Below are 27,688 nucleotides of genomic sequence, written 5' to 3'. Positions count from 1 at the left end.
ATCTTTTTTACAGTATGACTAAGGATCATATTACTATAATTCCTTAATAGACTTTTTCTTTTTCAACTCTTACTTTCCATCTTAGAATGAATATTGTATATTGGTTCCAAGGTAGAAGGATAGTAAGAGCTAGGCAACTGGGATTAGGTGATTAGCCCAGGGTCATACTGCTAGGCAGTATCAGAGGCCATATTTGACTCCAGGATCTCCCATTTCTAGGCCTGCTTCTCAAATCCATTGAGCCACTTAGCTCCACACATCCCTATCCCAAGATACTTTTAATAAACTTTTGAAACAACTCATCATTGATTATGTCTAATTTCCTCTTTAGTCTTGTTCTTGTACATTTAAACAGAATATTCTGTTCTTTTATTTACTAGATTCTCAGGTTATAGCTATTTATGTGAAATGAAGCAAAGCGCTAAGCAAATTATCAATAGTTTATCCTTCTTCCCACTCCCAATTATGCAATTAAAAAAAATACCACCTAAGAAAATATCAATACCAAACTACAAACCTACTTTCCCAATTCTACAGAATCTTCATGAAAATAATCTAAGACTAGTAATGTCATCCTTTATTAAGTTTTGAGAAGGGAAGTCACTTATCTTTCATAAATGGCATCCTATAATAGATCTTATTTTTACATTCCTAGAACTAATATCAAACACAAGATCCCACTGCACTTGCTTGTTGGGATTATAAAAAGGCTTTGATTCAGTAGAATTGATTTGTCTCAAAGGTTCTCCTACTATGACGCCTATATTAAAATCATATAAGGACCATTGAAATATTAGAAAACTATTTTCAATGCTCTTTGAATACTAACTAGTAATATTATCAGACAATGATAAAAACTCAGGATGTACTGACCAAACATATACTCACTGCCATACATTTGCCAAGGAAAATATCCAATGCAGTCAAAAAAGGAAGAGATTCACCCTATATTAGTGCAGTTGGATGATCCTGTAGATGAAACTGTTTCCAGATGATCTAGTACTAATTACATCAAATTAGAACACAGCCTTCTAAAGGAGATCCATACTCGCTCAAAAGAACTTGGTCCAACCAAAATACGAGGAAAAATAAAGGAAGAATATCTTCTGTCCGCAGCACTATACCAAGATGGGTGGATAATCAACTGATCAAGTCCATTAGTGCATTTATTTATCTTGGACTGCTACTTCTGACTTCTACTTACTGCTGTCACTTAGCAACTTCTCCTCCTTTAAAGTTAATATAATTAAAATTCTCCACGCAGTGCAGGTATCATTCTTCGTTATTTTTAATGGAGTTCACCTAGCTCATCTTCTTTCTCTTCTCCCCAACTCCTGCCCTTATATTAAGGAACCTTCAAATTCATATTGATGATTCCTTAAGTTCTCTAACCTTCCAATTTCTGGTTTTCCATAAACCCTATAGCCAATTTAAAAAACTGTACCAAAGTTTATATTGTGCCAAACACAAGAGTGGTTACATCTTGGATCTCACCATTACCCACAAGTGTTCTACTTCCTTAATCAAGAAATCTGACCTTTATCTATTTGGCCACAACTTCCTATTATCTCACTTCTCTCTGTATTTCATTCCTCAAACAAACCCATTTGTTTTTTACTACATCTAGACATCCAAGTCCTCAATCCCTCAGTACACTGTCAAAACTAATAGTCAACTAGCCATTTTAGTGACTGCTATGTGCCAGGCACTATAGTAAGCACTGGTTATGCAAAGAAAGGCAGATATTTCTTTTTCTTAAGGAGCTCACAGTTCAATAAGAGAAACAACATGAAAATAACTATACTTGCAAACAAAACATATAGGAGAAACTGAAGATAATCAACAGAGGGGTGATAGAAAGATTAAGGAGGAATGGGAAAGTGTTCCTGCAGAAAGTGAGATTTTAGCTGAGATTTAAATGAAGCAGGAGTCAGAGATAAAAAAGGGAAAGAGTTTTAGCTATGGGAGATAGTCATCCCTGCTCTGATGTTACTTCCCTTTCTCCAATATCCTATAGCCAATTCAATTCCACTAAGTCTATTTGTCTCCCTGTCCTTCATACCTTGATTATTTCCACCATTTGCCTCCTTTGCTGCTATTGATGTCAATGGAGCTGGAAGAAGTCACATGATTGTACTGACAGGGTACATTATATAATTCTGTTTCATAATGTTAACTAAGTCTTTCCTAAAGCAAAGAAATACTCTTCTTATCTCACTTTCCTCAGTAGCTACTCTAAACCTTCTTTACTTTCTTGGGCCTCCTACATATCCACTCCTTCTCTAAGTTAATGACCTTGGCTTTTACTTTATTAAGAAAACTGAACCCATTCCAAGGGAGTTCTGTCTTCATCCTTTCTCTTCATCTTAAAACTCTGGTATCATTCATTCCCTATTCTATGACAATGGGGTGACTTCTATTCTTGCTAAGGCAAAGCCCCTACATTTGACCTTGATTCCATTTTTCAATCTTCTCCTCAACCTCAAACATTCTTCTACCCTTCTGAATCTTCCACCTTCCCCAGTTTCTTCAAATATGTTTGCCACCCCCCCCCATTCTTAAAAATACTTTCACTAAGCTCTTCTACTGAGGCTACTATCCTAGGTTTCTTCTTTTCTCAGCCAAAAACCTAGAATAAGTTATTTATATTTGCTATTTCTATTTCTTCTCAGCTCTTCTAATTTGGTTTCTGACTTCATCCCTCAAATTGAATAGCTTTCTCTAAAGTGACGATTTCTATTACCCAATTTGATTGGTCTTTCCTCAGTTCTCACCCTTCTCAATCTGTTTACTGCACTGCTGACTTCTTCTCTGAGTTTTCAAAAAATTTCAAAATACTCTTCTGACTCTCTTCCTACCTAACACTATTCCTCAGGCTTCTCTGCGGGTTCATCTTCCATATCACATAATCTCCTCTTAGCCTAGTGTTTACTAAGGCTCTGTCCAGGGCCCTCTTTTCTTATCTGTTTATACTAATTCTCTTGGTAAGCTTATTAGCTCCCATAGGTTTGGTTATTATCTCTAAGCAAATGACTCACTGATCTATATATTCTGACATAGTACTGCCCCAAGAATTGCTTGATGGACATTTCAAACTGGATGTTTCAGAAATATCTCAAACTCAAGCACTGTTAAAAACTGAACCCATCGTCTTTCTTCTCAAATTCTCTTTTCTTTCGAACTTCTTTATTTCTATAAGAGGCACTTGATCCTTCTAATCTCTAAGTGAATAATCTTAGACTTCTCAAATTCCCTCATTCCACATGTACATTCAAGTTGACAAATCTTACCATTTTCTACCTCCACAATCTCTCTCAAGTTCAAATGCTTTCTTCTACTCACACAGCTACCTCTTTAGTTCAGGCCCTCATCACTTCTATAGTTAGTTGCAATAGCCAAGATTGGTGATGGTGAACCTTTTAGAGACCAAGTGCCCAAATTGCAACCCTTGCACTGCAGAGGAAGGAGGGAGCTCTCCCATTGGGCTGCAGAGCAGAGAGGAGAGTGATGTGAAAATTGTCCTCAGGTGCAGTAGAGAGGAAGAGGGGAGCTGCTCCCTCTGACATGTGTACCATAGGTTCGTCAACACAGGCCTAGATGGTCTTCTTGCCTCAAATATCTCACCACTTTAATCAATCCAATATACACCATCAAAGTAATTTTCCCAAGTACAGATCTAACCATATCACACTCCTTTGCTCAATATACCCCAGTAGTTTCCTATAGCCTTCAGGATAAAATACAAATTTTCTTGTTTAATTTGTATAAACCTTCACAATCTCATTCAAAGCTCTCTTTTCTGTCTCATTGGATATTACTCTCCCTCCCATACTCTTCAATACAGGTAAACAGTCCTCTCCATTCTCCAAATAATATTCTCACCCATTTCCATAACCTTAAACTAGTTGCTCCAGGGCCCAAAATGCACTCCTTCCTTACCTATCACTTTTGGAGTCCCTCTTTTCCTTCTAGATTAAGTTTAAGCACCACCTTTAAAGGCCTCAATTTTCTTAGTATTGTATAAAGACTTAAAGATTCTCAGCTAAGGTCAGGAGGAGGAAGTGTTGAGAGGAGTTTGAGGAGGGAAGAAAAGGTTGACAATGACTTTTGTGGGAAGTGAATCACTCTTAACAGCACCAAATTCAATTTGGTGAGTAATATTATGATTGATAGAGGACTCTATAGAACACTGTGATGAAGGTAGGATTTGATGGAATAAGAAAATTGCATTGACTATAAATGAAATATTGAGTTCTTGATGTGTAGTCTATATTTTCTGTGGGGTAATTTAAAGACTTTCATACATGTATAAAGGTATATCTTTGGGAGCCACAAGGCTCTGAGGAGTCCCCAGAAGTCTTAAGTGGAAGTTTGGGGCAAAAAGAAGGAACTGCTATGAGGCAAATGGATGCCAGGGAGCAGGCCTTCTCCTCCTCTGATGTCACCTAGCCCCGCTTCAGCATTCCCCAGCTCATGGTTCCAATGCTTCCCTCATTCTTGACTCAGACATCTTCTTCCCCCTGACCCATGCCACTCACAGCCATGTAATGTAGCCCATAGCTCATTTGGTGCCAAAGTGGGCCCCAAGCCCATCTCTGACTATATACTCTTAGTGTTTTTCCCAAAATGGCTTCCCCCAATGCCTTGACTCACATTGTGCTCAGGCATCTTTCTTTTGGAGGGGTTTGTTTTATTTTATTTTATTTAATAATGGATAAGATGAACAAATAAAGAAGGTAGTCTTTATATCGTTATGATTATATAGGTTATGGATTTAAGGCTTATTTTGTCTTGGTGGCCCTCAGAATTTTAATGTTTTAGAAATTTCTAAATGGTCTCTTAGAGGAAAATTGTTGATATCCTATGTCTTCTGTAGTTACTAGAGGATACATTGGCTCATTACTTAGGAAAACCTCAAAAATATGTTTATTATCAGTCTATTCTTTTGAACAGTAGATGATTTTACCCCCCCCCCCCAAGGGCAAGAAAATTAAAAAGAAATTCTCTCATATTGTGATAAAACATGTATATATATTTATATACTCTTTCTTTCTCCTCCCTCACTTCCTTCCTTCCTTCCTTCCTTCCTTCCTTCCTTCCTTCCTTCCTTCCTGTCTTAGAATCAATACTACATATAGGTTCCAAGGCTAAGTTTGAGTTAAGAGTGGTTTAGGACTAGGCAATTGGGATTATAGGGCTTGCTAAGGATCACACAGCTAGGAAGTGCATGAGGTCAATTTTGATACCAGGAACTCCCTCTCCAGGCCTGGCTCTATGTCCACTGAGCCAGCCAGCAGCTCTTATATACTTTCATAAATTAAAGCTGTATTTTAGAAAAACTTTTCTTCAAAAGTACTAATAAAAGTACTCTAGGGAAGGTTTATTAAGTTAAATCACTATAGAAGACTAAATAAGGAAGATTGAGCACTATGCTTTTGAATGGTGATTCTTGAATTCCTTGGGGATTTTTCACAGTGGTTCAAAGGATTCATACTAAAAATATCACTGAGGTTTAAGCAATAAATAATTATCCAGTAACATCAAAAATGCATATTTTCCTTGTAATAATAAACATGTGCATGCAAAGCATTTTTATGTTTGTTTCTGTAGAAATTTTGAAACAGTCATGATCATGCACAGAATGATGTTGGTATTCATACTCTGAACACTTCTGACATAAATGCTATGTGCAGTTTGTCAACCTATCACCAAATTGTTTCCAAACTGTTACAAGGGTTCAATATTCAAGTGCAAACAAAGTCCCAATGGATGGTCATATGCATGTACATACCACCATTTGAGTTCTGCACATGGCACTAGAGTGTTTACCTCATTTTCCCATTATGCTATAATCATACCTCATCAGCTATATCTTCACATGATCAAAACATTATAAATGTCTGCATTCTAACTGTGCAAATATAAGGCTATTTGAAAAGCATGATAGCTGGATGTGCACATTACAAACCACATTAAAACCATCATGGACAATCACAAATGCTTTGCAGAAATAAATCTTATAATGGTTCCGTTTCAGTATTAATAATATTTTCTAATTTAAGCTTATCATCTACTTGTGGTATTATTTTTCTATCTGAGAGATTGGCAAATGAACTGATTGACAACACTGGTTAGTGATACAGTAATTTTTGTGAGATGGGTGGCTGCTATGCTAGTGGTAGGAGAGAAAAAAATCATGTCTAAAGAGAATCTTTTCCTTTCAAAGGATATAAGATATAGATATACACGCATACATAAATATATGCATACAATAAACAAACTCTAAAAACATTTATCACTTAATATAATACTCATCATTAGTCAATAGAAAAGTATATCATAACCAGAGAGCCATTTTCTTTGACTAGGTAGATGGCAACACATTTAAAAAAAATTTCCACTTCTCAGCAAGAAAGCCTGTAAAATCTTCTACCTTTCCCTATCACATCTAGTGTAAATAAGTATCTTCACTTTACTATTTTAAATGAAAATACAGAAATAAATGATTATAGATTGTGTTTGTCAAGTGTTAAAGCCAAATATGGCAAACTGCTTTTCAAAAAGAGTTCAATAAAGAACTCAAATTTTTATACAGTTATGTTAAATATCTTCCAAGTAGTAACTTATCAAATAAATAAATTTAATATGAAGTCTTACAAAAAATAATGAGCATAGAGAATGTTCCACATAAAATATGTGTAAATATTTTATTATTAGAGTTTTAAATTTTTACATTTTGTGTTTTCAAAGTTATATATAATGTAAATTTTAATTTGAAGCTGCTTTGGGAAGAAGTTAACATTGTAATTAGTTATTTTTAAGTATTTAATGAATAAGTTGAAAGGAATGGTATGAGTAATATATTAAATTACCCTGGGGGTAGTGTGTGAAAGGAGTTCATTAAAAAAAATTTTGGAATCAAATTTAGAAGAATGACATAATTATAAAATCATCCTGAGATAGCAGTAAGTATAATATCAATATACAAACATATGTATACAAAGCAAGCTATATAAAGGATAAATAGGAAATAATTAACAGAAGAAAGGCACTAGAACTAAGGAAAAGGAAAGGCTTCCGGTAAAAGATGGAATTTTAGGGGGAGTTAGATAGCTCAATAGATTGAGAGTTAGACCTAGAGATGGGTGGTTCTGCATTCAAATATAATTTCCTCACTGTGTAACTCTGGGTAAGTCACCTAACCCCTATTGTCTAGCACTTACTACTCTTCTGCCTTTGGACCAACGTACAGTATTAATTACAAGATTAAAAGTAGCAGTTTTTTGTTGTTTTTGTTTTTTTAAAGATGCTATTTTGATTGGATCCTAAAATTCAGAATTCAGAAGGTGGAACAGGGTCTTCTATGTAACTGGTTTCCTGTCTTAGGGGATACAGATGTATATACAATTCTTCATTCTCAAGAGAAAAAAAAATCTCTTGATCCTGTTGTTGGTGCTTGGTACTTTTTTTAAACCCTTACCTTCTGTTTTGGAATCAATACTGTGTATTGGTTTCAAGGCAGAAGAGTGGTAAGGGCTAGGCAATGGGGATCAAGTGACTTGCCCAGGGTCACCCAGCTGGGAAGTGTCTGAGGCCAGATTTGAACCTAGGTGGTCGTGTCCACATCACTGGCTTGACATTTGAGATAAAAGCAAGAAATTACTTGGCTAAATGTTTGAGTGCCACCTGACAACAGCCTACTTGCATTCATCTCTTCTTCAATAAGTTCATAGGATTTATAACTAGAAAGGACTTTTAAGCTCAACTAATTCAACAATAATTTAACAGATGAGGAAACTAAGACACAGGGAGGTATAGCACTTCACTGAAGCATAAAACAGAAAAGTCAGAATTTAAACCCAATTTATCTGATTCCCAAAACAGTGCTCTTTCCATTATGCTAGAGGGTATCTTAAAAATCTTTGCCTGCAGTTAAACTTCACCTAACAAGCTCCTCTCTGTTAGTTTAAGTTTCTTAAAAATGGGTTGAAAATTAATCTCACATAATCAATTATGGAATTTAGATATAAGATCTACCACACAAACTGCAATATAGTACATAAGACATAAGACAGTCAGGAAGACTTCAGTTAAAACTGTACCTGAGACACATCATCAACCTCTCTTAGCAAGTCACAATCTCTCTAAATTTCAGTTTTCTTATCTGTGAAATGGATATAAGGCAACCTGACAAGAGGAATATTCTGAGGATCAAATAAGATAATGTATATAAAATGTTTTTTAAACCTTAACAATACTATATACAAATTGAGGTATTACAGTTCCTCTGTAACCATTTACCATATGAGAGAATTTGAGGAACTGTGTGACCCAAACTTACTCCATCTTGTAAAATTGACTCCATTCTTGGCTTTGAATTTAATTTTCCTATAAATTCCACCTGCTTGCTAATCATGGGAATTAAGACATCCTATTAAGTTCACCTATTCAATCTCCCTTCCAACTCAGAAAGTTGATAAACTTTCCTATTACAGGAAATCAGAATTGGAAATCAATCTTGTATCCTGGTTTATATCCTTAATTGCTTCCTTTTAATGCATAAAAATCTGTTTCCCTTTGTATTCAGGAACCAATGCCAGCTCAAGGGCTGGTCTTGATTTGCTATGCAATTTGTTCGCATTACTTTATGGTCAGAAGCTTGGACCTTTGTTTTCTCACTTATTTCAGATTTCACCCATCAGTTTTTACTGAAGTCAGCCAGGTCAAGATAAGACTTAAACACCAATGCCAGGTTTTGAGAAAAACTCCCTTGAGAGTAGCTTAACATGGGACTTCTCAGAAGATTGCCAGAAATCCAACTCCTCTTGAATCTCTTCCAAGTTAATGCAAGGTTTATCCCTCTACTACTGGATACACAATTTGTCTCTGCCCTGCTGGGGAATGATTACTCCCTTTAAGAGTCTGATGGGTTCCAACAATAGTAAAACACCAAAGGGTTTTTCTCATGGAAAAATTTCTTTTGTTCTAGAACTAACCTCCTTAGGGAACTTTGTATTGATCTGGAAAAAGGTATAGCTTCCCCTACTAAGGGGTTGAGGGAGTAACTAAAAGATAAAAATCTCAAACTATTAAAAAAATCTAAATGGATCCCAAATATGGTATGGAAGGGGACTTTTAATTATAACAAATTAAAGGCTTTGATATTAGACTTTCAGTAAGAAAGAGATTATAACTAAGTTTTGTCTGTGTTTTTATTTCTTTGTAAAATGTTCAGAAAAATCTTTGTCTTGTGTAACATTTAATGTTGTTTGTTATTCTGGTTCCTTGGAAGATTGCTTTTTTCTTTTCTAAAACCTTACCTTCTGTCTTAGAATCAATACTAAGTATCAATTACAAGGCGGAAGAGCATCAAGAACCAAGAAATTAGGGTTAATTGACTTGCTAGGTCATACTGCTAAGAAGTATTGGAGGACAGATTTGAATGAGACTTCCCATCTCTAAGCCACCTAGCTGTTCCCCCTTGGAAGATTTCTAAGGTCAAAGTGCAGCAAGACAGAAGGTTGCTGAGAAGCTGCAACCAAAGAGTTTAGAATGCTAGGGAAAATTAATGAAATCTCATACTTGAGGTAGTTCTCCCAGTTTTCTGTAATCTGACGCTAAAATCGCTGTCCAAGGAAGCAAGCTAACTCCACTTTAGGCATTCAGTGGGAGACTGGGTTGGGAGAAAAAAAAAAAAAAAACCTCTGCAAGATTCTTTCCCTTTATCATTTCAGCCTTGTTCAGTCGGGGGTTATAGAGAGAAAAATCAGATAATCAAAGGAAAGAAATTTTTTTTTTCTGATTTGAAGAAATTTGTGGCATTATAAATTAAGACAATTTGTAACTGAAATGTAGTATTTTTTCTGTAAATTTCCAAATTATGGTAACTGCTAAAAAACATTAGTAGATGATGGTTTACAAATTAAGTCTGTTAAATGCAGTTATTAGAAGGGGCTACCTTTACTTCACTGACCTCATGGTTGGAGTAGATTTTGAGTTATCTCTATATATACCTCTCTATATATCCAAAGCCTTATATATAAGACCATAATGCCATCCTGAGCCTGGATATTAGACCTCAATCTTATTTGGAGCGCTTGATATGCTCAGATGTTAGTCATTCCTCCCTACTGTTACCTCCTTGTTTCGTGGGCACTCCTGCACCCACATGTTGATGGTGATCACAAATTGCAATTCCTTCCCCTGATTTAAAGGCCCTTGTTGTTGCTACTTTGGTAGTTTTCTTTATTTCAGGTTGATGTATCTGGTGTCAGAAATAGGTCTCAAAGATCCCTACGCAGGCAGCCATCATTTTTGACTAGAAGCTAGCTTGGAGTCCTCCCAACTTCTCCTTTTCAGTTGTTTCCTGGATCTTTAATCAAGGGTTGCTAATGCCCTTGAGCAATCTTTTGTCCCTTCCAATAGGCCTTTCTAGAGGGATGACTGCCAAATAACATGGTTCCAGATTATGGATCCTGTACTTGCAAGATGAAAGCTCTACACAGAAATATATATATATGAGACCTTAAAAAGGTCCTGAAACAGACATTCACTTCCTTCTCTACCTTTAAGACTTCCTCCCTTCAGGTAAGCTCCAAGGCCAGTTTTCTTCCACCTTTGAGAAGAGGTCTCATTAAAAAAGATCAGTTGGCCTAGCTTAGATTGATGGGACTCCAAAGATAAAGAGAGACTTAACATTTATGCACCCTAAATTTTTAAGAAGCTTCACCATTATTGTTTGCTATCTTTGTGGGACACAATTTGCACTGTGTTCTATTAATATGTATGTGTCTGCAATAGCATGGCCTCTACAAACAAGAACCAAACTGAAAATAGTAGCATGCTTGTGCAAAAGGCTGGTAACTAAAAAAAAATCTCAATAGCATTCTGAGATTTAAAACCTAACATCAAACTGCCACTTTTAAATTCTTTTGGCAATAGCTTAACTGAAAATAGCCTCACAATATGAAATGCTTTGGATAAAAGGTCCTTGTATAAAATAAATTAAAAATTGAGATTCTGTGTTTGGAAAAATACATCCAGGTATAACTGAATTTTTTCCCCTCATTTTTAATTATGTGTCTTTCCTAATAGGGCTAGTTTGCTTTAGTTTTATTTTAGGGAGGGAGAAATCATATCCTTAATGAATATATGTCTAGACATGATAATGTAGTAAGAGCTCATTAATACTTTTGCTGTCAAATAACAGTATGTAGCTTTTAGCTGAATAATGGAATTGAATTACTCCTTGGTCTCTTAAACACTTTTGAGGTATAAAACTTTTTCAGTTTACCATTTTGTAGTATGGATACTTAAATAATGCCTAAATTTGATAAATCACAGTTTGAACTACTGTTGTGACATTTTTTGCAGGATCTCCAGATTGACTTTCTCCTAGAGAAAACTGCACCCCCCTGAGGTCATGTATCTGGCCCCCCACTGCACTTCTGGAAGGGGCATCTCTTTCATTGGTGGTCAGTGAGAGAAGCACTGTATATGGTAGTGTTGCAATGCTCAGGTACAGTACTACCTCCAGTGACATAATCCTTTGCATGGCACCTTAGAAAGAGGCGCAGTGCAAAGGATTATGTGGCTGCACAATGGAAGATGTCAGCATGGTGAGCAGTGATCTGCAAGAGGGGATTCCACATTGTGTATACTGCAGCTGGGTTGGGTTAGGGTTAGGGTTAGGTTTTTATAATCCAGCCCTCCAATGGTCTGAGGTTCAGTGAACTGGCCCCCTGTGTAAAAATTTTGGGGACCCCTGTTGACCTAGAGTCTTTTTTTTTTTAAACCCAATCCTTACCTTCCATCTTGGAGTCAATACTGTGTATTGGCTCCAAGGCAGAAGAGTGGTAAGGGCTAGGCACTGGGGGTCAAGTGACTTGCCCAGGGTCACCCAGCTGGGAAGTGTCTGAGGCCAGATTTGAACCTAGGACCTCCAGTCTCTAGGCCTGATTCTCAATCCACTGAGCTACCCAGCTGCCCCCTGACCTAGAGTCTTAAAGCAAAGAACTCAGAAAGGCAGATAATTAGTGAATCAGTACTGCCAATTCAGTTAACTACAAGGCTGAATTTGAAAGAAGACAAATCTGAAGAATCAAAGATCCACTCCAAAAGACCCTAGCCTCTGGCTGCTATTCTTCCCACATACAGTAGAATTTTTTAATTTTCTGAAAAACATCTCTCAGATATCACCTGGACATTCTCAGAACTAGAGCCACAGCTTTTCCTCAGCCATTTTAAACCTTAGGGTGGCCCCAGCTAGAGAATTTTCCCTTTTACTCTTTGAGATAGTCACTGGGCACCTAAGGCCTCTCCTTTTGTCCCAGGGCAACTCTCTCACCACCAAGGTTTCCCTTCTGTCCTACTGTATGGAACTCATCCCAAATCTTCTATACCTTAACCATCTTGTTTCTCATTCATTTTCGAAGGGCCCAGCCCCAGACCAATCTACCTGAAGCTGGATCCTGGAGAATCCTAAACAATCCCTCTATTTCTATTGCCAAAAAGGAGTTGACTGCTGTGTTTAGATGTAACATTTGTTACATCTAAAGAGGGACAATCTGTCTGTTCAGGAAAAAGAAACAGATGACAACAGTGTTAGACCATTGCCCCAAGTCATCAGACACAAAGTCATTGGGTTCACAGAGCATCCTTGACACCACTTTTGGTCAGTGACAACAGAACTCTTCTTGGTCAAAAGGAGTTAGAAGAATGTTAAATGAAGTTACCAAAAAAGCTACTTTGACCTCACTGACCTCATGGTTGTAGCAGGTCTTGTGGTATTTCTGGAAACTTATTGTATCTAGAACCTTGATATGATCAGTCCTTAATGATTTATCTACAGCCCTTGACTTTGCCTCCCACACCCCACAGTCATGTGGTGATCCCAAATTACAATTCCTCTTCCCTGACTAAAGACCTCTGTAGTTGCTACTTCAGAAGTTCTCTTTATTTCAGACTAACAAATTTAACCACTGCTCTCTCTTTTCAGGAGGGAAGGATTTAAAGCTGAAAAAGAGGTCTGAGAAGGGTCCATTAAAGTTACAGGGGAAACATTTAAGGAGAAAATGACATGTGCTGTAGTCTGAGAACTACTGAGGTGATGGCCTTGTCATGAACTAAGGTAGAATCCTCTTTATTCAGTTTCCCCATTTGATGCTATTTTCTTCTCAACAGGAATCCCATCTGGTTAATTTTGAGCCTGATGATATACTCTGAGAAAAATGTGGAGCTTTGTTACATGACTGGATGTTAAATATGACTTATGCCTAGAATCATACAAGGTTAAGGGAGTTCTTTCCTTGTTATGGTACGGCAATCTTCACATTATTATAAATCATGTCCCTTCTTTTCCTTTTGTAATAAATTTCCATAAATAGCTGAGAACTATAAAATTCTTTTATTGAAATCCTAACTATATTAATAGATTAATACTGAAACTTTTGAGTTATTTATGGTCAATTATGACTCAGGAAGAATATCTAAAGGGGGAATTAGACAAATAAGATGTAAAAGTTTTCTAATTAAATTGATTAGTAAATTTAAAAAAGCAGGAGGATTAGATCATTTTCTCTAAGAATTAGGATATGTACATATGTATATAATTGGCTTTCAAATGTTTCAAAAGGGAAATTTATACCAAATTTGTAACAAGTCCTCAAAACTGGATTAAGAATTTTACATATGAAATTGCATTGATAATTGTAAAGAAAATAATTTTCCCATTTTAAAGTATCTGATCATTTTAAAAGACAGAAAGGTATATTTTACAAATTAGGCCCTTATGAATTTTTTTTTTAAGATTCTTATATCAGATACAAGGTTTAGATAAAGAAAGAAATAGCACATGATAGATAAAAACTGAAATTCTCTGAAATTCAAGGTTTGGAAAACCAAACTAGGTTTACCTAGACATACTAAATTTTATTAAGTCTTGCTACTGGAAGATTTCAGGAGAATTATCTAGGAATCTCTAAAAGTGAACTGGAACTAGAGAAACAGAATTCCCTTCATTCAGCCCCAAGGATAAGGCTTATTCCAGAATGTTCAAGAGAGGATATGTTCAAGAATTAAGATGACTACATTGATTGGACATATGGGACTCAAGGACAAAAAAACTAATGAAGTAAAAAAAAACTATTATATTACTTTGATCTTTTGTTTCAATGTTTATATTGGCTAAATTTTCTTAGGTTACCTTGGTGACATATAAATCTCCCCTCAAAATTAGTCCACTGTGAACTTTCTAAGTGGTGTGATCTATAGTCTGACTTAGTTGATCTATTTTTGTTGTTGTTAAGTTGTTTTTAGTCATGTCCAACTTTTCATGACCCCATTTGGGGTTTTCTTGGCAAATTCCCTCAATTATTTCAGATTTTACCCATCACACATAGAGCATATGAAACAGTAACCTATTCATTTTTAGGGTATACATCATTACCAAATGAAGAAATCCACTGTTTACTGTTAAGTATTTGCAGTTACATATATATATTTTAAAAAAGAACTTCTGTTCTACTTTATTGGAGTAAGCCAAACATACATAACTGAGAAATATCTGCCTATAAAAGAATGGTGGTGAAGCAGTACTTTCCTTTGCTTAACTCTACTTCTTTGGTGCAAGGGCAAGTTCTCTTAGAGGAATGTCATAAGGAATGTGACAGCCATGGGGAAAAATCACAAATCAAACCCATGTAATTTTAAAAATTTAAGTCTAGAATCATCTCTGAAAATTCCACAAAGACTCTAGCAATTACTAAGCTTTGACATATCATATTTCTACTAGTTATATACTGAATGCTATAAATTTATAGCACTACTATTTATGTTTACTTGTATCTATTTCAAATACTTGGACCTGATATAATTACAGAACAGAAATATTTTCATCTATACTACAACACTTTTCTCATTTACCAATAGTGCTTCTTATTGATTTAGCATTACCTTAACAGCATTTTTCATTTAGTCAAGAATTATTTATGCATTTACTGAGTGCCTCCTATGAGTCTAGTATTCATCCATTTGTAGCTAATGAATCTTGTATTCTCAACACAAATCCATTAACTTTTTCTAAAATTCATCTTTTGTTTAATTAATGATGCTTCAAATTGAAACAGGCATTAGCAAAACATCAATGGTTTATTGGAAAATGAGGGGATACCCTTCGATTGGGAAATGGCCGAACAAATTGTGGTATCTGTTGGTGATGGAATACTATTATGCTCAAAGGAATAATGAACTGGAGGAATTCCACGTGAACTGGAATGACCTTCAGGAATTGATGCAGAGTGAAAGAAGCAGAAATAGGAGAATACACAGAGATGGATACACTATGGCACAACTAAATATAATAGAATTCTCAATAGCAGCAATGCAATGATCCAGGACAATTCTGAGGGACTTAGAAGAAAGAACACTATTCACATCCAGAAAAAGAACTGTGAGATGTAAAAATTAAAATTAAATCTCAATTATGTAGAATATTATATTTTAGGGGATTTATTAATGATCATTAGAAGTAAAGGAATAAAAGGGAATACAAACTAAAACCACATGCCCATGGCTAATCAGCCTGTTAAACACCCACCCACACTTACCATCCTCACCAGGAAGCCAAAGAAGCTGAGGCCTGAAAAGCCCACTAAATTTATCCTCTGTTTACAGGAATTACGTAATGACAGGAAGTCAGTGGGCTCCTGGGAAATGTAGTTCTTTTTTTTAGGGTAACAGATTTTCAATTATACAGGGAGTAGAAATACAGAAGAAAAACAACTGCTTGATCACATGGGTTGATAGGGATATGACTGGGTAAGAAGACTCTAAATGATCACCCTAGTGCAAATACTAATAATATGGAAATAGGTCTTGATCAGTGAAAACCCAATGGAATTGCTTGTTGGCTATGGGAGGGGATGGAAGGAGGGGAGGGGAAAAACATGATTCACGTAAATATGGAAAAATATTCTAAATTAATTAAATAAATAATTTTTTAAGAACATCATTCTTTTTAAAAAAGGGATTTGCTCAAACTATAGTACTTTGTAAATAGCAAGAATAGAATATATGTTGATTAAGTGAACTTAAGAATCATTCATACATATTCTGAAATGCTGGTGATAACTGGTCTTTACTTGTGCAAATTAGCAATGCTGGGAATTTTGTCTTTTTTAAAATTTAATATTATTTTTAGATAATATGTAACATTTTTTAAATTATAACAGTTCTTGGGGAAGCTAGGTGGCTCAGTGGACTGAGAGTCAGGTCTAGAGAAGGGAGGTCCTGGGTACAAACATGGCTTCAGATACTTCCTAGATGTATGATCTTGGGCAAGTCACCTCCCACTGCCTTAGCCCTTACTACTCTTCAGATTTGGAACCAATCCACAGTATTTATTCTAGGATAGAGGGTAAGGGCTTTTTGAAAATAAAATTTTTTAAAAAATTTAAGGTTCTGATTCTGATTCCTGGGCCATTTAGAAACATTTATTTGTTATTGATGATTATAAACCAAGTTGTAGCTATCTCAATTACCCACACTCCAGCTGAATTCATTTATTGGTGAAGATGTCTATAAAAATCAGTATACTACAGAGATCCAATTCTTTAGGCAGTCCAAAGGGCATGAGATAGGTTGGCAAAACATCAAGTCACAGCAAAGTGGCTGGAGATCAGTGTGTTGTAATGAGTAAGAATTAATCCAATTCTAATAATTTATCAAGGTTCCTTTCAAGACTGATGTTGGCTGGTATAGGATTTAAACTTAGCTAGATAGCTAAGAAATCTAAAATTCCTTGACTTTATACTTGTACTTAGGACAAGAGGTTCAACAATGATTCTGTACTGTGGAAGAAGTGATTCTCTACTAATACAGAAATAGACACAGCCAGAGAAAACATCTTCATAAAAGTCACATATGATTGAGGTTCAAAGTTAAATAGCAATTGATAGTTGATAAAACTAAAATTTTATATGCTAATGAATTCTCAGATTCAAACATCTACATTAGAATAACTAAGAGTTAACAATATTTCAGAATAAAATTTAAGAGGAAATTTAATGAATAAAAAATCTATTGGATTGTTTTTAGAAATTCTCTCCATAACTGAATTGTAAATTGAGAGTTAATGATATTGTTTTTAGCTAAAAACATACCTATCTAGGGTTCAGAATGTATGTAAAAGTTGTGAGATAATAAAGGATAGAAAACTTTTAAAAATACTTAACAATTCTAAAGAAACAAACAAACAAAAAGCCCTCTGTCTTTCCATTATTCTCAAGACATTTTTAGTACACACACGTAGTTCTATATATATTCCAGGTTTGGAATTTTCCAAAATTAGCATAAATAGAATCTACCTCTCTATTTCACAACCCCATCAAATGTGAATGTTATTACTTTTTCAGTAACCATTCACTACAAATACTTCCCAGTTCTTCCTTTGTGCATTCATTTTGTAGAATCCTTTCAAAATTGTTTGCAATTAAAAAATAAATAAAACTGGGAGCAGCAAGGTGGCTTAGTGGATTGACAGCCAGGCTTGGAGATACAAACAAGACTCTGGGTTCAAAAGTGGTCTCAGACACTTCTTTGCTGTGTGACCCCAGGAGTATTACTTAACCCCAACTGCCTAGCCTTACCATTCTTCCAACTTGGAACCAATATATAGTAATAATTCTAAGGAAGAAGGTAAAGGTTTAAAAAACAAACCCCAAAGATTTTTTAAAGCAAATTCTCTAAAACTTTAAAGTATCTCCTATATATAGAATTTTCAAAAGATGGATTTTACATTGTACCATAAAAACTTAAAAAGTTGAAAGTTGTATTAATTTAAGTCGGGGGCCTTTAATGGAATCCTTAAAAGGATGAAAGATTTCTCTTCTCTTGGTACCACTTATTCAAAAAAGGAAAAGACTCAGAAGTGTGGCATGGGCAGATTTCTTATCTGGAGAAGAAACTGGGCATTAGGACAAAATATCCTTTTTTTCCTCTGGAGAGTATTGGAAATTTTATTTTCAAGGGGATATAAATTAGAAGAAGTAAGCCAAGGGAATAATTCTCATTTCTTCTATTAGTTTCTCAAGAAATAAAGATCAATCCAAGAATGAGATAGTATAGTTCTTGAGGACTATGTTACTATGAATGCAGGTACAAGGTAACTATACTTCCAGTTGAATTTATAGGTTAGCAGTTCACTGAGTTGGCCATTTCACTGTTTATTCCTACTACTTGGCGAATGCCCCAAATCGGGTTTTGATGGCCTCATACTGAAAGGAAAGAAGCAATTTCTTGTTAGCAGATGAAGCTGAAAATAAATAGGCTGTCCAATAGCAAGAAAGCTAATTTTGTTTGCCAGTTTGAAAAGGGCTAGATAGCTCTTAGACCAGTGGTTTAATTTGGATTAAATTATTTAATGTTAAAATCAAGTGGTCAAGGTCCAAAGCAACTGCTATATGTTTCCCAGTCTAAAAGTTATTACTAGCAAACAGCCTTCCTGTAGAAGATCTGGCATGGAGTTCTGCTATGTGGAATTATAAGAAGTAGCTACCACTTCAAATTACTCAAGAATAGTATAGCAAATAAAAACAAACAAAAAAGACTGTATCACTTGGAGTTTACAGTTTAAAGTATTTGATTCTAGATGACTTAAGTCTGACCAAATGAATTGTTAGGGTGATGACAAAGTCTTGGAGAAAGAAGGAGCAAAATGCAAAAAATTAGGTTTATAACCTTATATGGAAATCTAGGTACAGTGAAAACTATTCTTTGCCATTTAGAAGGACTTCTTTTGCTTCCAGTTTAAGGTGACCTATTAAAAAAACTCATTAGTGATAACTTTCTACAGAACAGTACAAGTTTTATGATAATGGGGAAATGAGAGCAGAAATTTCAGAGCAAAAAATGACTTTCTTTGGATGAGATAATTATCTAGCTATACGTTCATATTCACAAATCCACAGGATCCTGGCATTTAAGCCAACCTATGACAATCAAGTAACAAATATTAAATGCTTATTATTTGCCAGGTGCTGGGGTTAGGGAAACAGAAATTAAATACCTTCTACCCTTAAGGAGCTTATATTTGATCATGGGAGACAGTATGTGAAGATACAGATACATAAAAATAAATACAAGTAAAAGAGAGTGGGAGGGAACGGCAGCAAGAAGCCACTAGCAGCAACTAGAGAGGTTTATGAAGATTTCCTACTTAAGATTGCTTGAGCAAAGTTCTGAATAAAGGTGATTAATAAGACAATAGAAGAGGGGGGAAAGTATAATGGGGAAAAGAGTGCAAAGCCACAGAGACAGGAAATGGGAGTTTTGTGAGTGAGAAAAGGCAAAGTGGATAGTTTGGCTGTTCTGTACACTGGTATGCAAAGTAACTGGAACTAGGACAGAGCGAAATAATTAAGTGTATTAATTTACACGCTAAATCTTCATAACTTTAAAAACTTCTGACATTCTTTTGCTGCAAATATTTGACTTATCCAACTTGGTTTCAAATAAGATTTTAACATATTCTTTAATTCTTCATCATGAAACCACTTTTACCACATTGGATTTTAAGAATATTTTTGATGCACAGACCATTTTTCCAAGTCTACTCTTGATTAGGTCCACAGGTTTTCAATGAAATTTAAATCTGAGGAATTCCCAGGACAATGAGTCATGTTCATCTCCATTTCTTTTTTTTTATTTTTTTTTATTTTTTTAAAATATATTTTATTTGATCATTTCCAAGCATTATTCGTTAAAGACATGGATCATTTTCTTTTCCTCCCCACCCCCACCCCCCATAGCCGACGCGTAAGTCCACTGGGCATTAGATGTTATCTTGATTTGAACCCATTGCTTTGTTGATAGTATTTGCATTAGAGTGTTCATTTAGAGTCTATCCTCTGTCATGTCCCCTCAACCTCTGTATTCAGGCAGTTGCTTTTCCTCGGTGTTTCCACTCCCATAGTTTATCCTTTGCTTATGAATGGTGTTTTTTTCTCCTGGGTCCCTGCAAGTTGTTCAGGGACATTACACCACCACCAATGGAGAAGTCCATTACGTTCGATGATACCACAGTGTATTAGTCTCTGTGTACAATGTTCTCCTGGTTCTGCTCCTCTCACTCTGCATCACTTCCTGGAGGTTGTTCCAGTCTCCATGGAACTTCTCCACTTTATTATTCCTTTTAGCACAATAGTACTCCATCACCAACATATACCACAGTTTGTTCAGCCATTCCCCAATTGATGGGCATCCCCTCGTTTTCCAGTTTTGGGCCACCACAAAGAGCGCGGCTATGAATATTTTTGTACAAGTCTTTGTGTCCATTATCTCTTTGGGGTACAGACCCAGCAGTGCTATGGCTGGGTCAAAGGGTAGATATTCTTTTAGCACCCTTTGGGCATAGTTCCAAATTGCCCTCCAGAATGGTTGGATCAGTTCACAGCTCCACCAGCAATGAATTAATGTCCCTATTTTGCCACATCCCCTCCAGCATTCATTACTTTCCTTTGCTGTTATGTTAGCCAATCTGCTAGGTGTGAGGTGATACCTCAGAGTTGTTTTGATTTGCATCTCTCTGATTATAAGAGATGTAGAACACTTCTTCATGTGCTTGTTAATAGTTTTGATTTCTTTATCTGAGAACTGCCTATCCATTTCCCTTGCCCATTTATCAATTGGAGAATGGCTTGATTTTTTGTACAATTGATTTAGCTCTTTATAAATATGAGTAATTAAACCTTTGTCAGAGGTTTCTATGAAGATTTTTTCCCAATTTGTTGTTTCCCTTCTGATTTTAGTTATATTGGTTTTGTTTGTACAAAAGCTTTTTAGTTTGATGTAGTCAAAATTATTTATTTTACATTTTGTGATTCTTTCTATATCTTGCTTGGTTTTAAAGCCTTTCCCCTCCCAAAGGTCTGACATGTATACTATTCTGAGTTTACCCAATTTACTTATGGTTTCCTTCTTTATGTTTAAGTCACTCACCCATTTTGAATTTATCTTGGTGTAGGGTGTGAGGTGTTGATCTATTCCTAGTCTCTCCCACACTGTCTTCCAATTTTCCCAGCAGTTTTTATCGAATAGTGGATTTTTGTCCCAAAAGCTGGGATCTTTGGGTTTATCGTATACTGTCTTGCTGAGGTCGCTTTCCCCCAGTCTATTCCACTGATCTTCCTTTCTGTTTCTTAGCCAGTACCAAATTGTTTTGATGACTGCTGCTTTGTAATATAGTTTTAGGTCAGGGACTGCAAGGCCCCCATCATATGTGTTTTTTTTCATTATTTCCCTGGATATCCTTGATCTTTTGTTCTTCCAAATGAACTTTGTTATGGTTTTTTCTAAATCAGTGAAGAAGTATTTTGGTAGTTCAATGGGTATGGCACTAAATAGATAAATAAGTTTTGGTAGGATGGTCATTTTTATTATATTGGCTCGTCCTATCCATGAGCAGTTAATGTTTTTCCATTTGTTCAAGTCTAGTTTTAGTTGTGTGGCGAGTGTTTTGTAGTTGTGTTCATATAGTTCCTGTGTTTGTCTTGGGAGGTAGATTCCTAGGTATTTTATTTTGTCTAAGGTGATTTTGAATGGGATTTCTCTTTCTAGTTCTTGCTGCTGAGCTGTGTTGGAGATATATAGAAAAGCTGATGATTTATGTGGGTTTATTTTGTATCCTGCAACTTTGCTAAAGTTGTTGATTATTTGTTCATCTCCATTTCTTAAAAGAAATGCCATATTTCAGTGGTCCATTACCATTAGAAGTTATTACAAAACAATTTTGTTTCTCAGAGTATTCATATAGTTAACAGAATTCATCATTTCCTCAATGAGGCAAGACTTTTAGGCTGAATGGAAATTTTAAAAAATTTCCAAAACACCTGAGTTGAGTGTTAATATCTTACAAATTCACCTGGATTTTGGACAATGGTTTAGTATAATCTTAACTGGGATAAATGACTTTCATCCACAAAAATTACTCTGTCCGAACATTCAGTATTCCAATTTTTGTACTGTTTTCTCACATAAGCATATTTTTCTTCACAGAAAAAAGTAGCTATTCTTTTTTTATTAACTACTTTTCTGGATGATTTTAGAATTTCAAGAAGCCTGTGTGCCCTGAAGAGGAATGAATAAAAATTCCTCCAGTTGCTAGGTCCCTTTGAACATTTTTGCTTAATTTCCTTTGCACTTTGATGCGACTAGTCCTATTTGATTATGGGATTGAATCATAATAACTAACATTACATTGACTTGCCCAGGGTCTGAGTCTGAGGCCAGAGATGACCTCAAGTCCTCTTGACTCCAGGTCCAGCACACTATTCTGTACCATCTTAGCTGCTCCTACTTATCCTTGAAACTCTTGACTGTATCACAATAGTTGACACAATATTTTTAAAAGACACTGGAGTGGGGTAGCTAGGTGGCTCAGTGGATAAACAGCCAGGACCTGGAGATGTGAAGTCCTGGGTTCAAAAGTTGTCTCAGACACTTCCTATCTGTGTTACGCTGAGCAAGTTACTTAATCTCCATTGCTAGCTCTGCTCTTCTGCATTGGAACAATACTTAGTAGGGATTCTAAGACAGAAAGTAAAGGTTTTTTTAGAAGAAACACAAAAAGTCATAAAATGTTGTCTTTAAGAACTACAATTTTCCATGTTTCCTTGGGGGGGGAAATACCATTCTTTTTTTTCTTCTTCTTTTTTAAACCCTCACCTTCCGCCTTGGAGTCAATACTGTGTATTGGCTCCAAGGCAGAAGAGTGGTAAGGGCTAGGCAATGGGGGTCAAGTGACTTGCCCAGGGTCACATAGCTGGGAAGTGTCTGAGGCCAGATTTGAACCTAGGACCTCCCGTCTCTAGGCCTGGTTCTCAATCCACTGAGCTACCCAGCTGCCCCCTGGAGATACCATTCTTAAGAGGCCATGGAATTAAAAATATAAGAAAACAGAGCAGTGAAATACGTGTATATAGTATGAAATCCAACACTCAACTGACAGAGAACTAACTAAAAGTAGAGATTTCAACTCAATCCTATTTTAAGAAGCACACAACTACTGCTGCTACAAGATGAAGAAAAATTGAAATGACTGCTTGTCATTCACAAACCATTGTAAAGTTTTAGTGTGAAGAAGTAATATAAGATTATCTAGAGCCAAGTTGTTAAAGGCTTTAAGTACCAATTTAGTTTGCATTTTATCTGTAGGTGATAAATATCTCTCTATATTTGGTACTACTAATGATTCTTGAGCAAGTGACAGTTATATCTGTGCTTTAAGAAGATTATTTTGACAGCTATATGGAACATAAAACAGAAGGGATATTGGAAGCAGGGATACCAATTAGAATGCAATTATAACAGTTCAGATAAGAAGACATGAAGGCCTGAATTAGGGTGATAACTTTATGCATGTAAATAAGATGAATAAACATTACAAAGGTAGAATAAAAGGACACAACAGGAATAAGGTAGTGAGAGAGAAGTCGAGGTCTACTCTCCAAAACTAACCTACTGTGACTGGAAAGATGGTTCTTCCAAAAGAAATAAAGAAGTCTGAAAGAGGGCTGGCTTTAAAGGGTTAGATACCAATTGAAGAAAAATGGCAATGAGGATTATAGACTTAATTACAAAATATATAAAGACTGCTCTGCTCTTTCTATTCTTTTAGGTATACAGCTGTATAAAGGCCATGAGATCTTTGTCAAAGTCCCTTGTCAATCCATCCATGTAAGAAGCCAAGAAGACTCTAAAGTAAAGACCTGTCTTTAATTGCTTAGAATATGCTCTCCCAAAAGAAGCTGTAAAATGAGAAATAGAGTTCCATCAAACTTCTGAGCTAATTTTTGGTATGCTGGGAAATATTTTGAGTGTTTTTTGGTTTATATGAAAATGTTCAATTATATGAGATCCCTAAGGTCTCAAGATACAATAAAGTATGCCTGGTAATATCTGTTATATTATGTATGTAATACCTGTTATAATTATAAATTGTGTTTTATACATTACAATAATTATATGTGTTATATAATGTTATAATAATTTTATATGTAGTATCTCTCATAATGCTTGACCTAATTTATTATTTTTAAGGGCAAAATGAGTTCTATTTAAAAGATTTTGAAAACCATCAAGTGTATTAGAAATGTTGAATGTATTTTTCTCATTAGAATGTTATATTTCTACTATCCCAGTGCAATATTTCCTTCCCCCAGAGTATTCCACAATTCCACTATTACTTATGATGTAAATCTGGAAAATTCTACTACTATAGTTAATTACAAAAAAAATTTACATTTAATAAGAAATGAGATTTCTAATAAAACACTTTATTAGGGATGTTTGCAAGTCAATTCAACTCAACAAGGAAAATTAATAATATGGGGTACATCATAATAAGTGTTATGAATACAAAGAGAAAAATGATTTTTAAAATCCCTATCCTCAAGGAGCTAGCCTACTGGAGGGAAAGAATTTGTACAAATAAGTAAAAAAGTCAAAAGATAATCAATCTATATCTGGAAGAGACCTCAAAAGACACTAATTCAGTCTCCTTATTTTAGAGATGAGAACAGGCCATAAAGTCATACAGGTTGTAAGCAGAGAGACTAGATTTTAATCTAAGTACTTTGGATCCAGAGACAGAGGAGAGGAGTGAGGCAGGGTAGTCCAGTGAAAAGAGCTCTTATTTTAGAATCAGAGTAATTCCATCTGAATCACGTCTTTTGAAAAATGGAGAGATTTTAGATCCTCAAGAGGACATTTCTCTTGAAGATCAAAAAGCTGTCCATCTTTCAAAACTCACTTTCCTAAGCCCTCACACTGCTCTTACCTGATTTTCCAGCCTTCCCGGGCTCAACCCTGAAGATAGCCAGTTCTACTCTACAATATCCTCTATTTGTGAATTCTTTGCTTCCCTGTCCTAATGATGCTCATGCTTTGCATATTCCTAGTTTCAGAATATTCTCACTTGTTTCCTCTACACAGAATTTCAATTTGTTAATAATAAGGGAAAAAACCCTAGAGGTGAAATTACTTTCATAGAGACAGACTCAATTCCCATGCTGCTAAAGGAACAGAAGGAAATTCCATGACTGAGCCAACTGTGTACACTAAAAATCTTTATTATCTAATCTCAACTAAGGCCCCACCTCAGCAAAATAATTCTTTTCCTTTTCCCATGGAGTACCTATCCCATTCCTGTCCCAAATATTATCTTCATGAATGTATCCCTTCTATCTCTATCCATCTAAGTGTATACTTCATATTTTACTGAAAAAATAAAAGATTATCCTCTGTGAGTCCCCCCTTCTCTATATCACAAAACTCTTTAACAGCCTGCATTCTATTCTTTTTAACTCTAGGGTGAAGAAGAAATGACATTTCTCCCATAGGATTCTCTTCTACATATAACCCTTGATCCCATTCCCTCCTATCTTCCCTGCCACAATGTCCCCACTGTTGTTCATTCTCTTATCTTCCCATCCAGATTCCTTTCCCATTTCCTACAAGCACACTCAGTTCTTCTCTATCCTTAAAAATCTCTTACCATATCTTCAATGTATCATCCTATATCTCTCCTCCCTTTTTCAGGTAAATCCCTAGAAAAAGCTGTATCCTCTTCTCCTCTTACTTATTTCTCAATCTATTACAACATGGATGCCAATCTAATCACTCAACTGAAACTGCTCTCTCCTTACCTTGGCTTCTTAATCGTCAAATCTGATGGCTTTTTCTTAGTTATGATCCTTCTTGACCCCTCTGTTGTATTAAATACATAACTTACATACTAATTATTCTTCTCTGGGTTTTTGTGACATTATTCTCTCTTAATTCTTTTCTCCTACTTGTCTGACCATCCGTTCTCATTCTCACTGCTGGTTTATTTTCCACATCATGGTTCCTAACTATAAGTATAAACTAAAGCTCTCTGTTTCTATACACTCTCACTTGGAGACCTCATCAGTTCACCTGTATAAAACTATAGTTATCAACTCTATGAATATGACTTCCACAATTCTGCATATCAAATTCTAATCTCTTCTGAGTTCAAATCTTACTTCTCCTATTACCTGTTGGTAAGATCAAAATTAACATTACCTCTAGTTTGTATTGTATGTATTTCTACCACAATGATTCTGCAACATAATTGATTTTATGCTGCATCAATTTTATAATTGAATCTGCACCTGTCTAAATTTATATCCTGGAACTGAGCTCAGGAATTCAGCTTTCTCTGAGTTAGCTTAAAGTTAGTTTAAAAGAAAAGTTGTTATCTCTCAGGGCAGTAATGGTTGGGACTTCCTGAATATCTGATAGTTAAGTTTCACAAAATTGCCATCCCCAAAAGATATCTTTTCTTTGTTGTTTTTATGTAGCTATCAAGTCCGCTGATTGTGATCCCCTAGCAAAAACTATACAAAGTGAATGATTCTCAAAAAACAATTGACCTACTTTGTTAACAACAATTTGAACTCTGGACCTCCTGGCTCCAAGCCTGGGTCTCTATCCACTGCGCCACTTAGCTGCCCCTAAAACTCACTCCCATTTCAGAACTATCCTATTTCTTATCTTGAATACTGCCATTCTTCCAATAACCTAAGCTTGCAACTTTGGCTGTATCTAAAAGACTTTACTCTCCTTTATCCCATATATCTAATTAGTTGCCAATTCTTGTCATATCTACTTCCACATTATATCTCACATTATTCCTATTCTCTCTATGTACATGGCCATAGCACCTCTGCCTCAAGTTTATTCCTTCTCCAATTAATCTTGCACACAACTGTCAAAAAGTTTTTTTCTTAAGTACAGATCATGCCATTCACAACTCAAACTTCTATGGATAAGATCATAAATGACACCCTGAATTCAACTTTTAAAGCTCTTCACAACCTAGCCCTAACCTACCTTTACAATTTTAGCATACATTATTCCCCTTTGCATACCTTATGATCCAGCCAGCCAGGCCTCCCTATTACTCATACCTGATATTTCTTATCTTATCTCCATGCCTTTGTTAAGGCTATCTTCAACACCAGTATGCACTCTGAACTCTTGGAATCTTTTATTACCTTCAATACCCTGCTTAAGAAACACATTCTATATGGAGCCTTTTTTTGATCCCTCCTCCCAAAATCACCTTGCTTAAATTTACTTATTTATGGAATGTGGTCAGTCCTGAAAGCAAGTTCCTTGGATAGCATAGATTGCTTCAATTTTGTTTTTAAACCTGTTATGTTACAATTTTTTTTTACATTAATCTGGGGGGGGCTTTATAAATTATCTAGTTCAACATCCTCCTTTTTTTATAGATAATGGAAGAGACTAAAAGAGGTTACATGTCTCAACCAATAAAAAAAGCTAAGGGAGAGCTAAGATTTCAACCCCCAAAGATTCCAAAGCCAGTCATTATTGAGCCTCACTAGAGTTTAAATTAATAGAATCTATACATAGAATGTCAAAAGTATTCTCAGATCATAAAACTCAATTCTCCTAATTCGCCTTCTTTAGAATCTCAATTAGAAATAGGTAGGGGGGGTCAGTGGATAAAGCACTGAACCTGGAGTCAGAAAGACCTGAGTTCAAATTTGGCCTCAGAGACTTACTAGCTGTTTAAACCAAGTCAAGTCAGTTAACCTCTGAGTGCCTTAATTCACTAAAGGAGGAAATGGCAAACCACTCCAGT

General features: G+C 35.6%; 1 protein-coding gene across 4 annotated transcripts in view; it reads right to left on the bottom strand.

Annotated features, from left to right (window-relative positions):
• CUL2 (cullin 2) overlaps positions 1-27,688 on the bottom strand; it is a 122,361-nt gene that overhangs the window by 41,894 nt on the left and 52,779 nt on the right. The gene's annotated exons all lie outside the window — the stretch shown is intronic.

Source organism: Monodelphis domestica, chromosome 5 (genome assembly GCF_027887165.1).
Source record: "Monodelphis domestica isolate mMonDom1 chromosome 5, mMonDom1.pri, whole genome shotgun sequence".
Taxonomy (NCBI): Eukaryota; Metazoa; Chordata; class Mammalia; order Didelphimorphia; family Didelphidae; genus Monodelphis; species Monodelphis domestica.
Note: the sequence above shows the minus strand (reverse complement) of the source record. Positions and strands in the feature narration are given on the sequence as shown.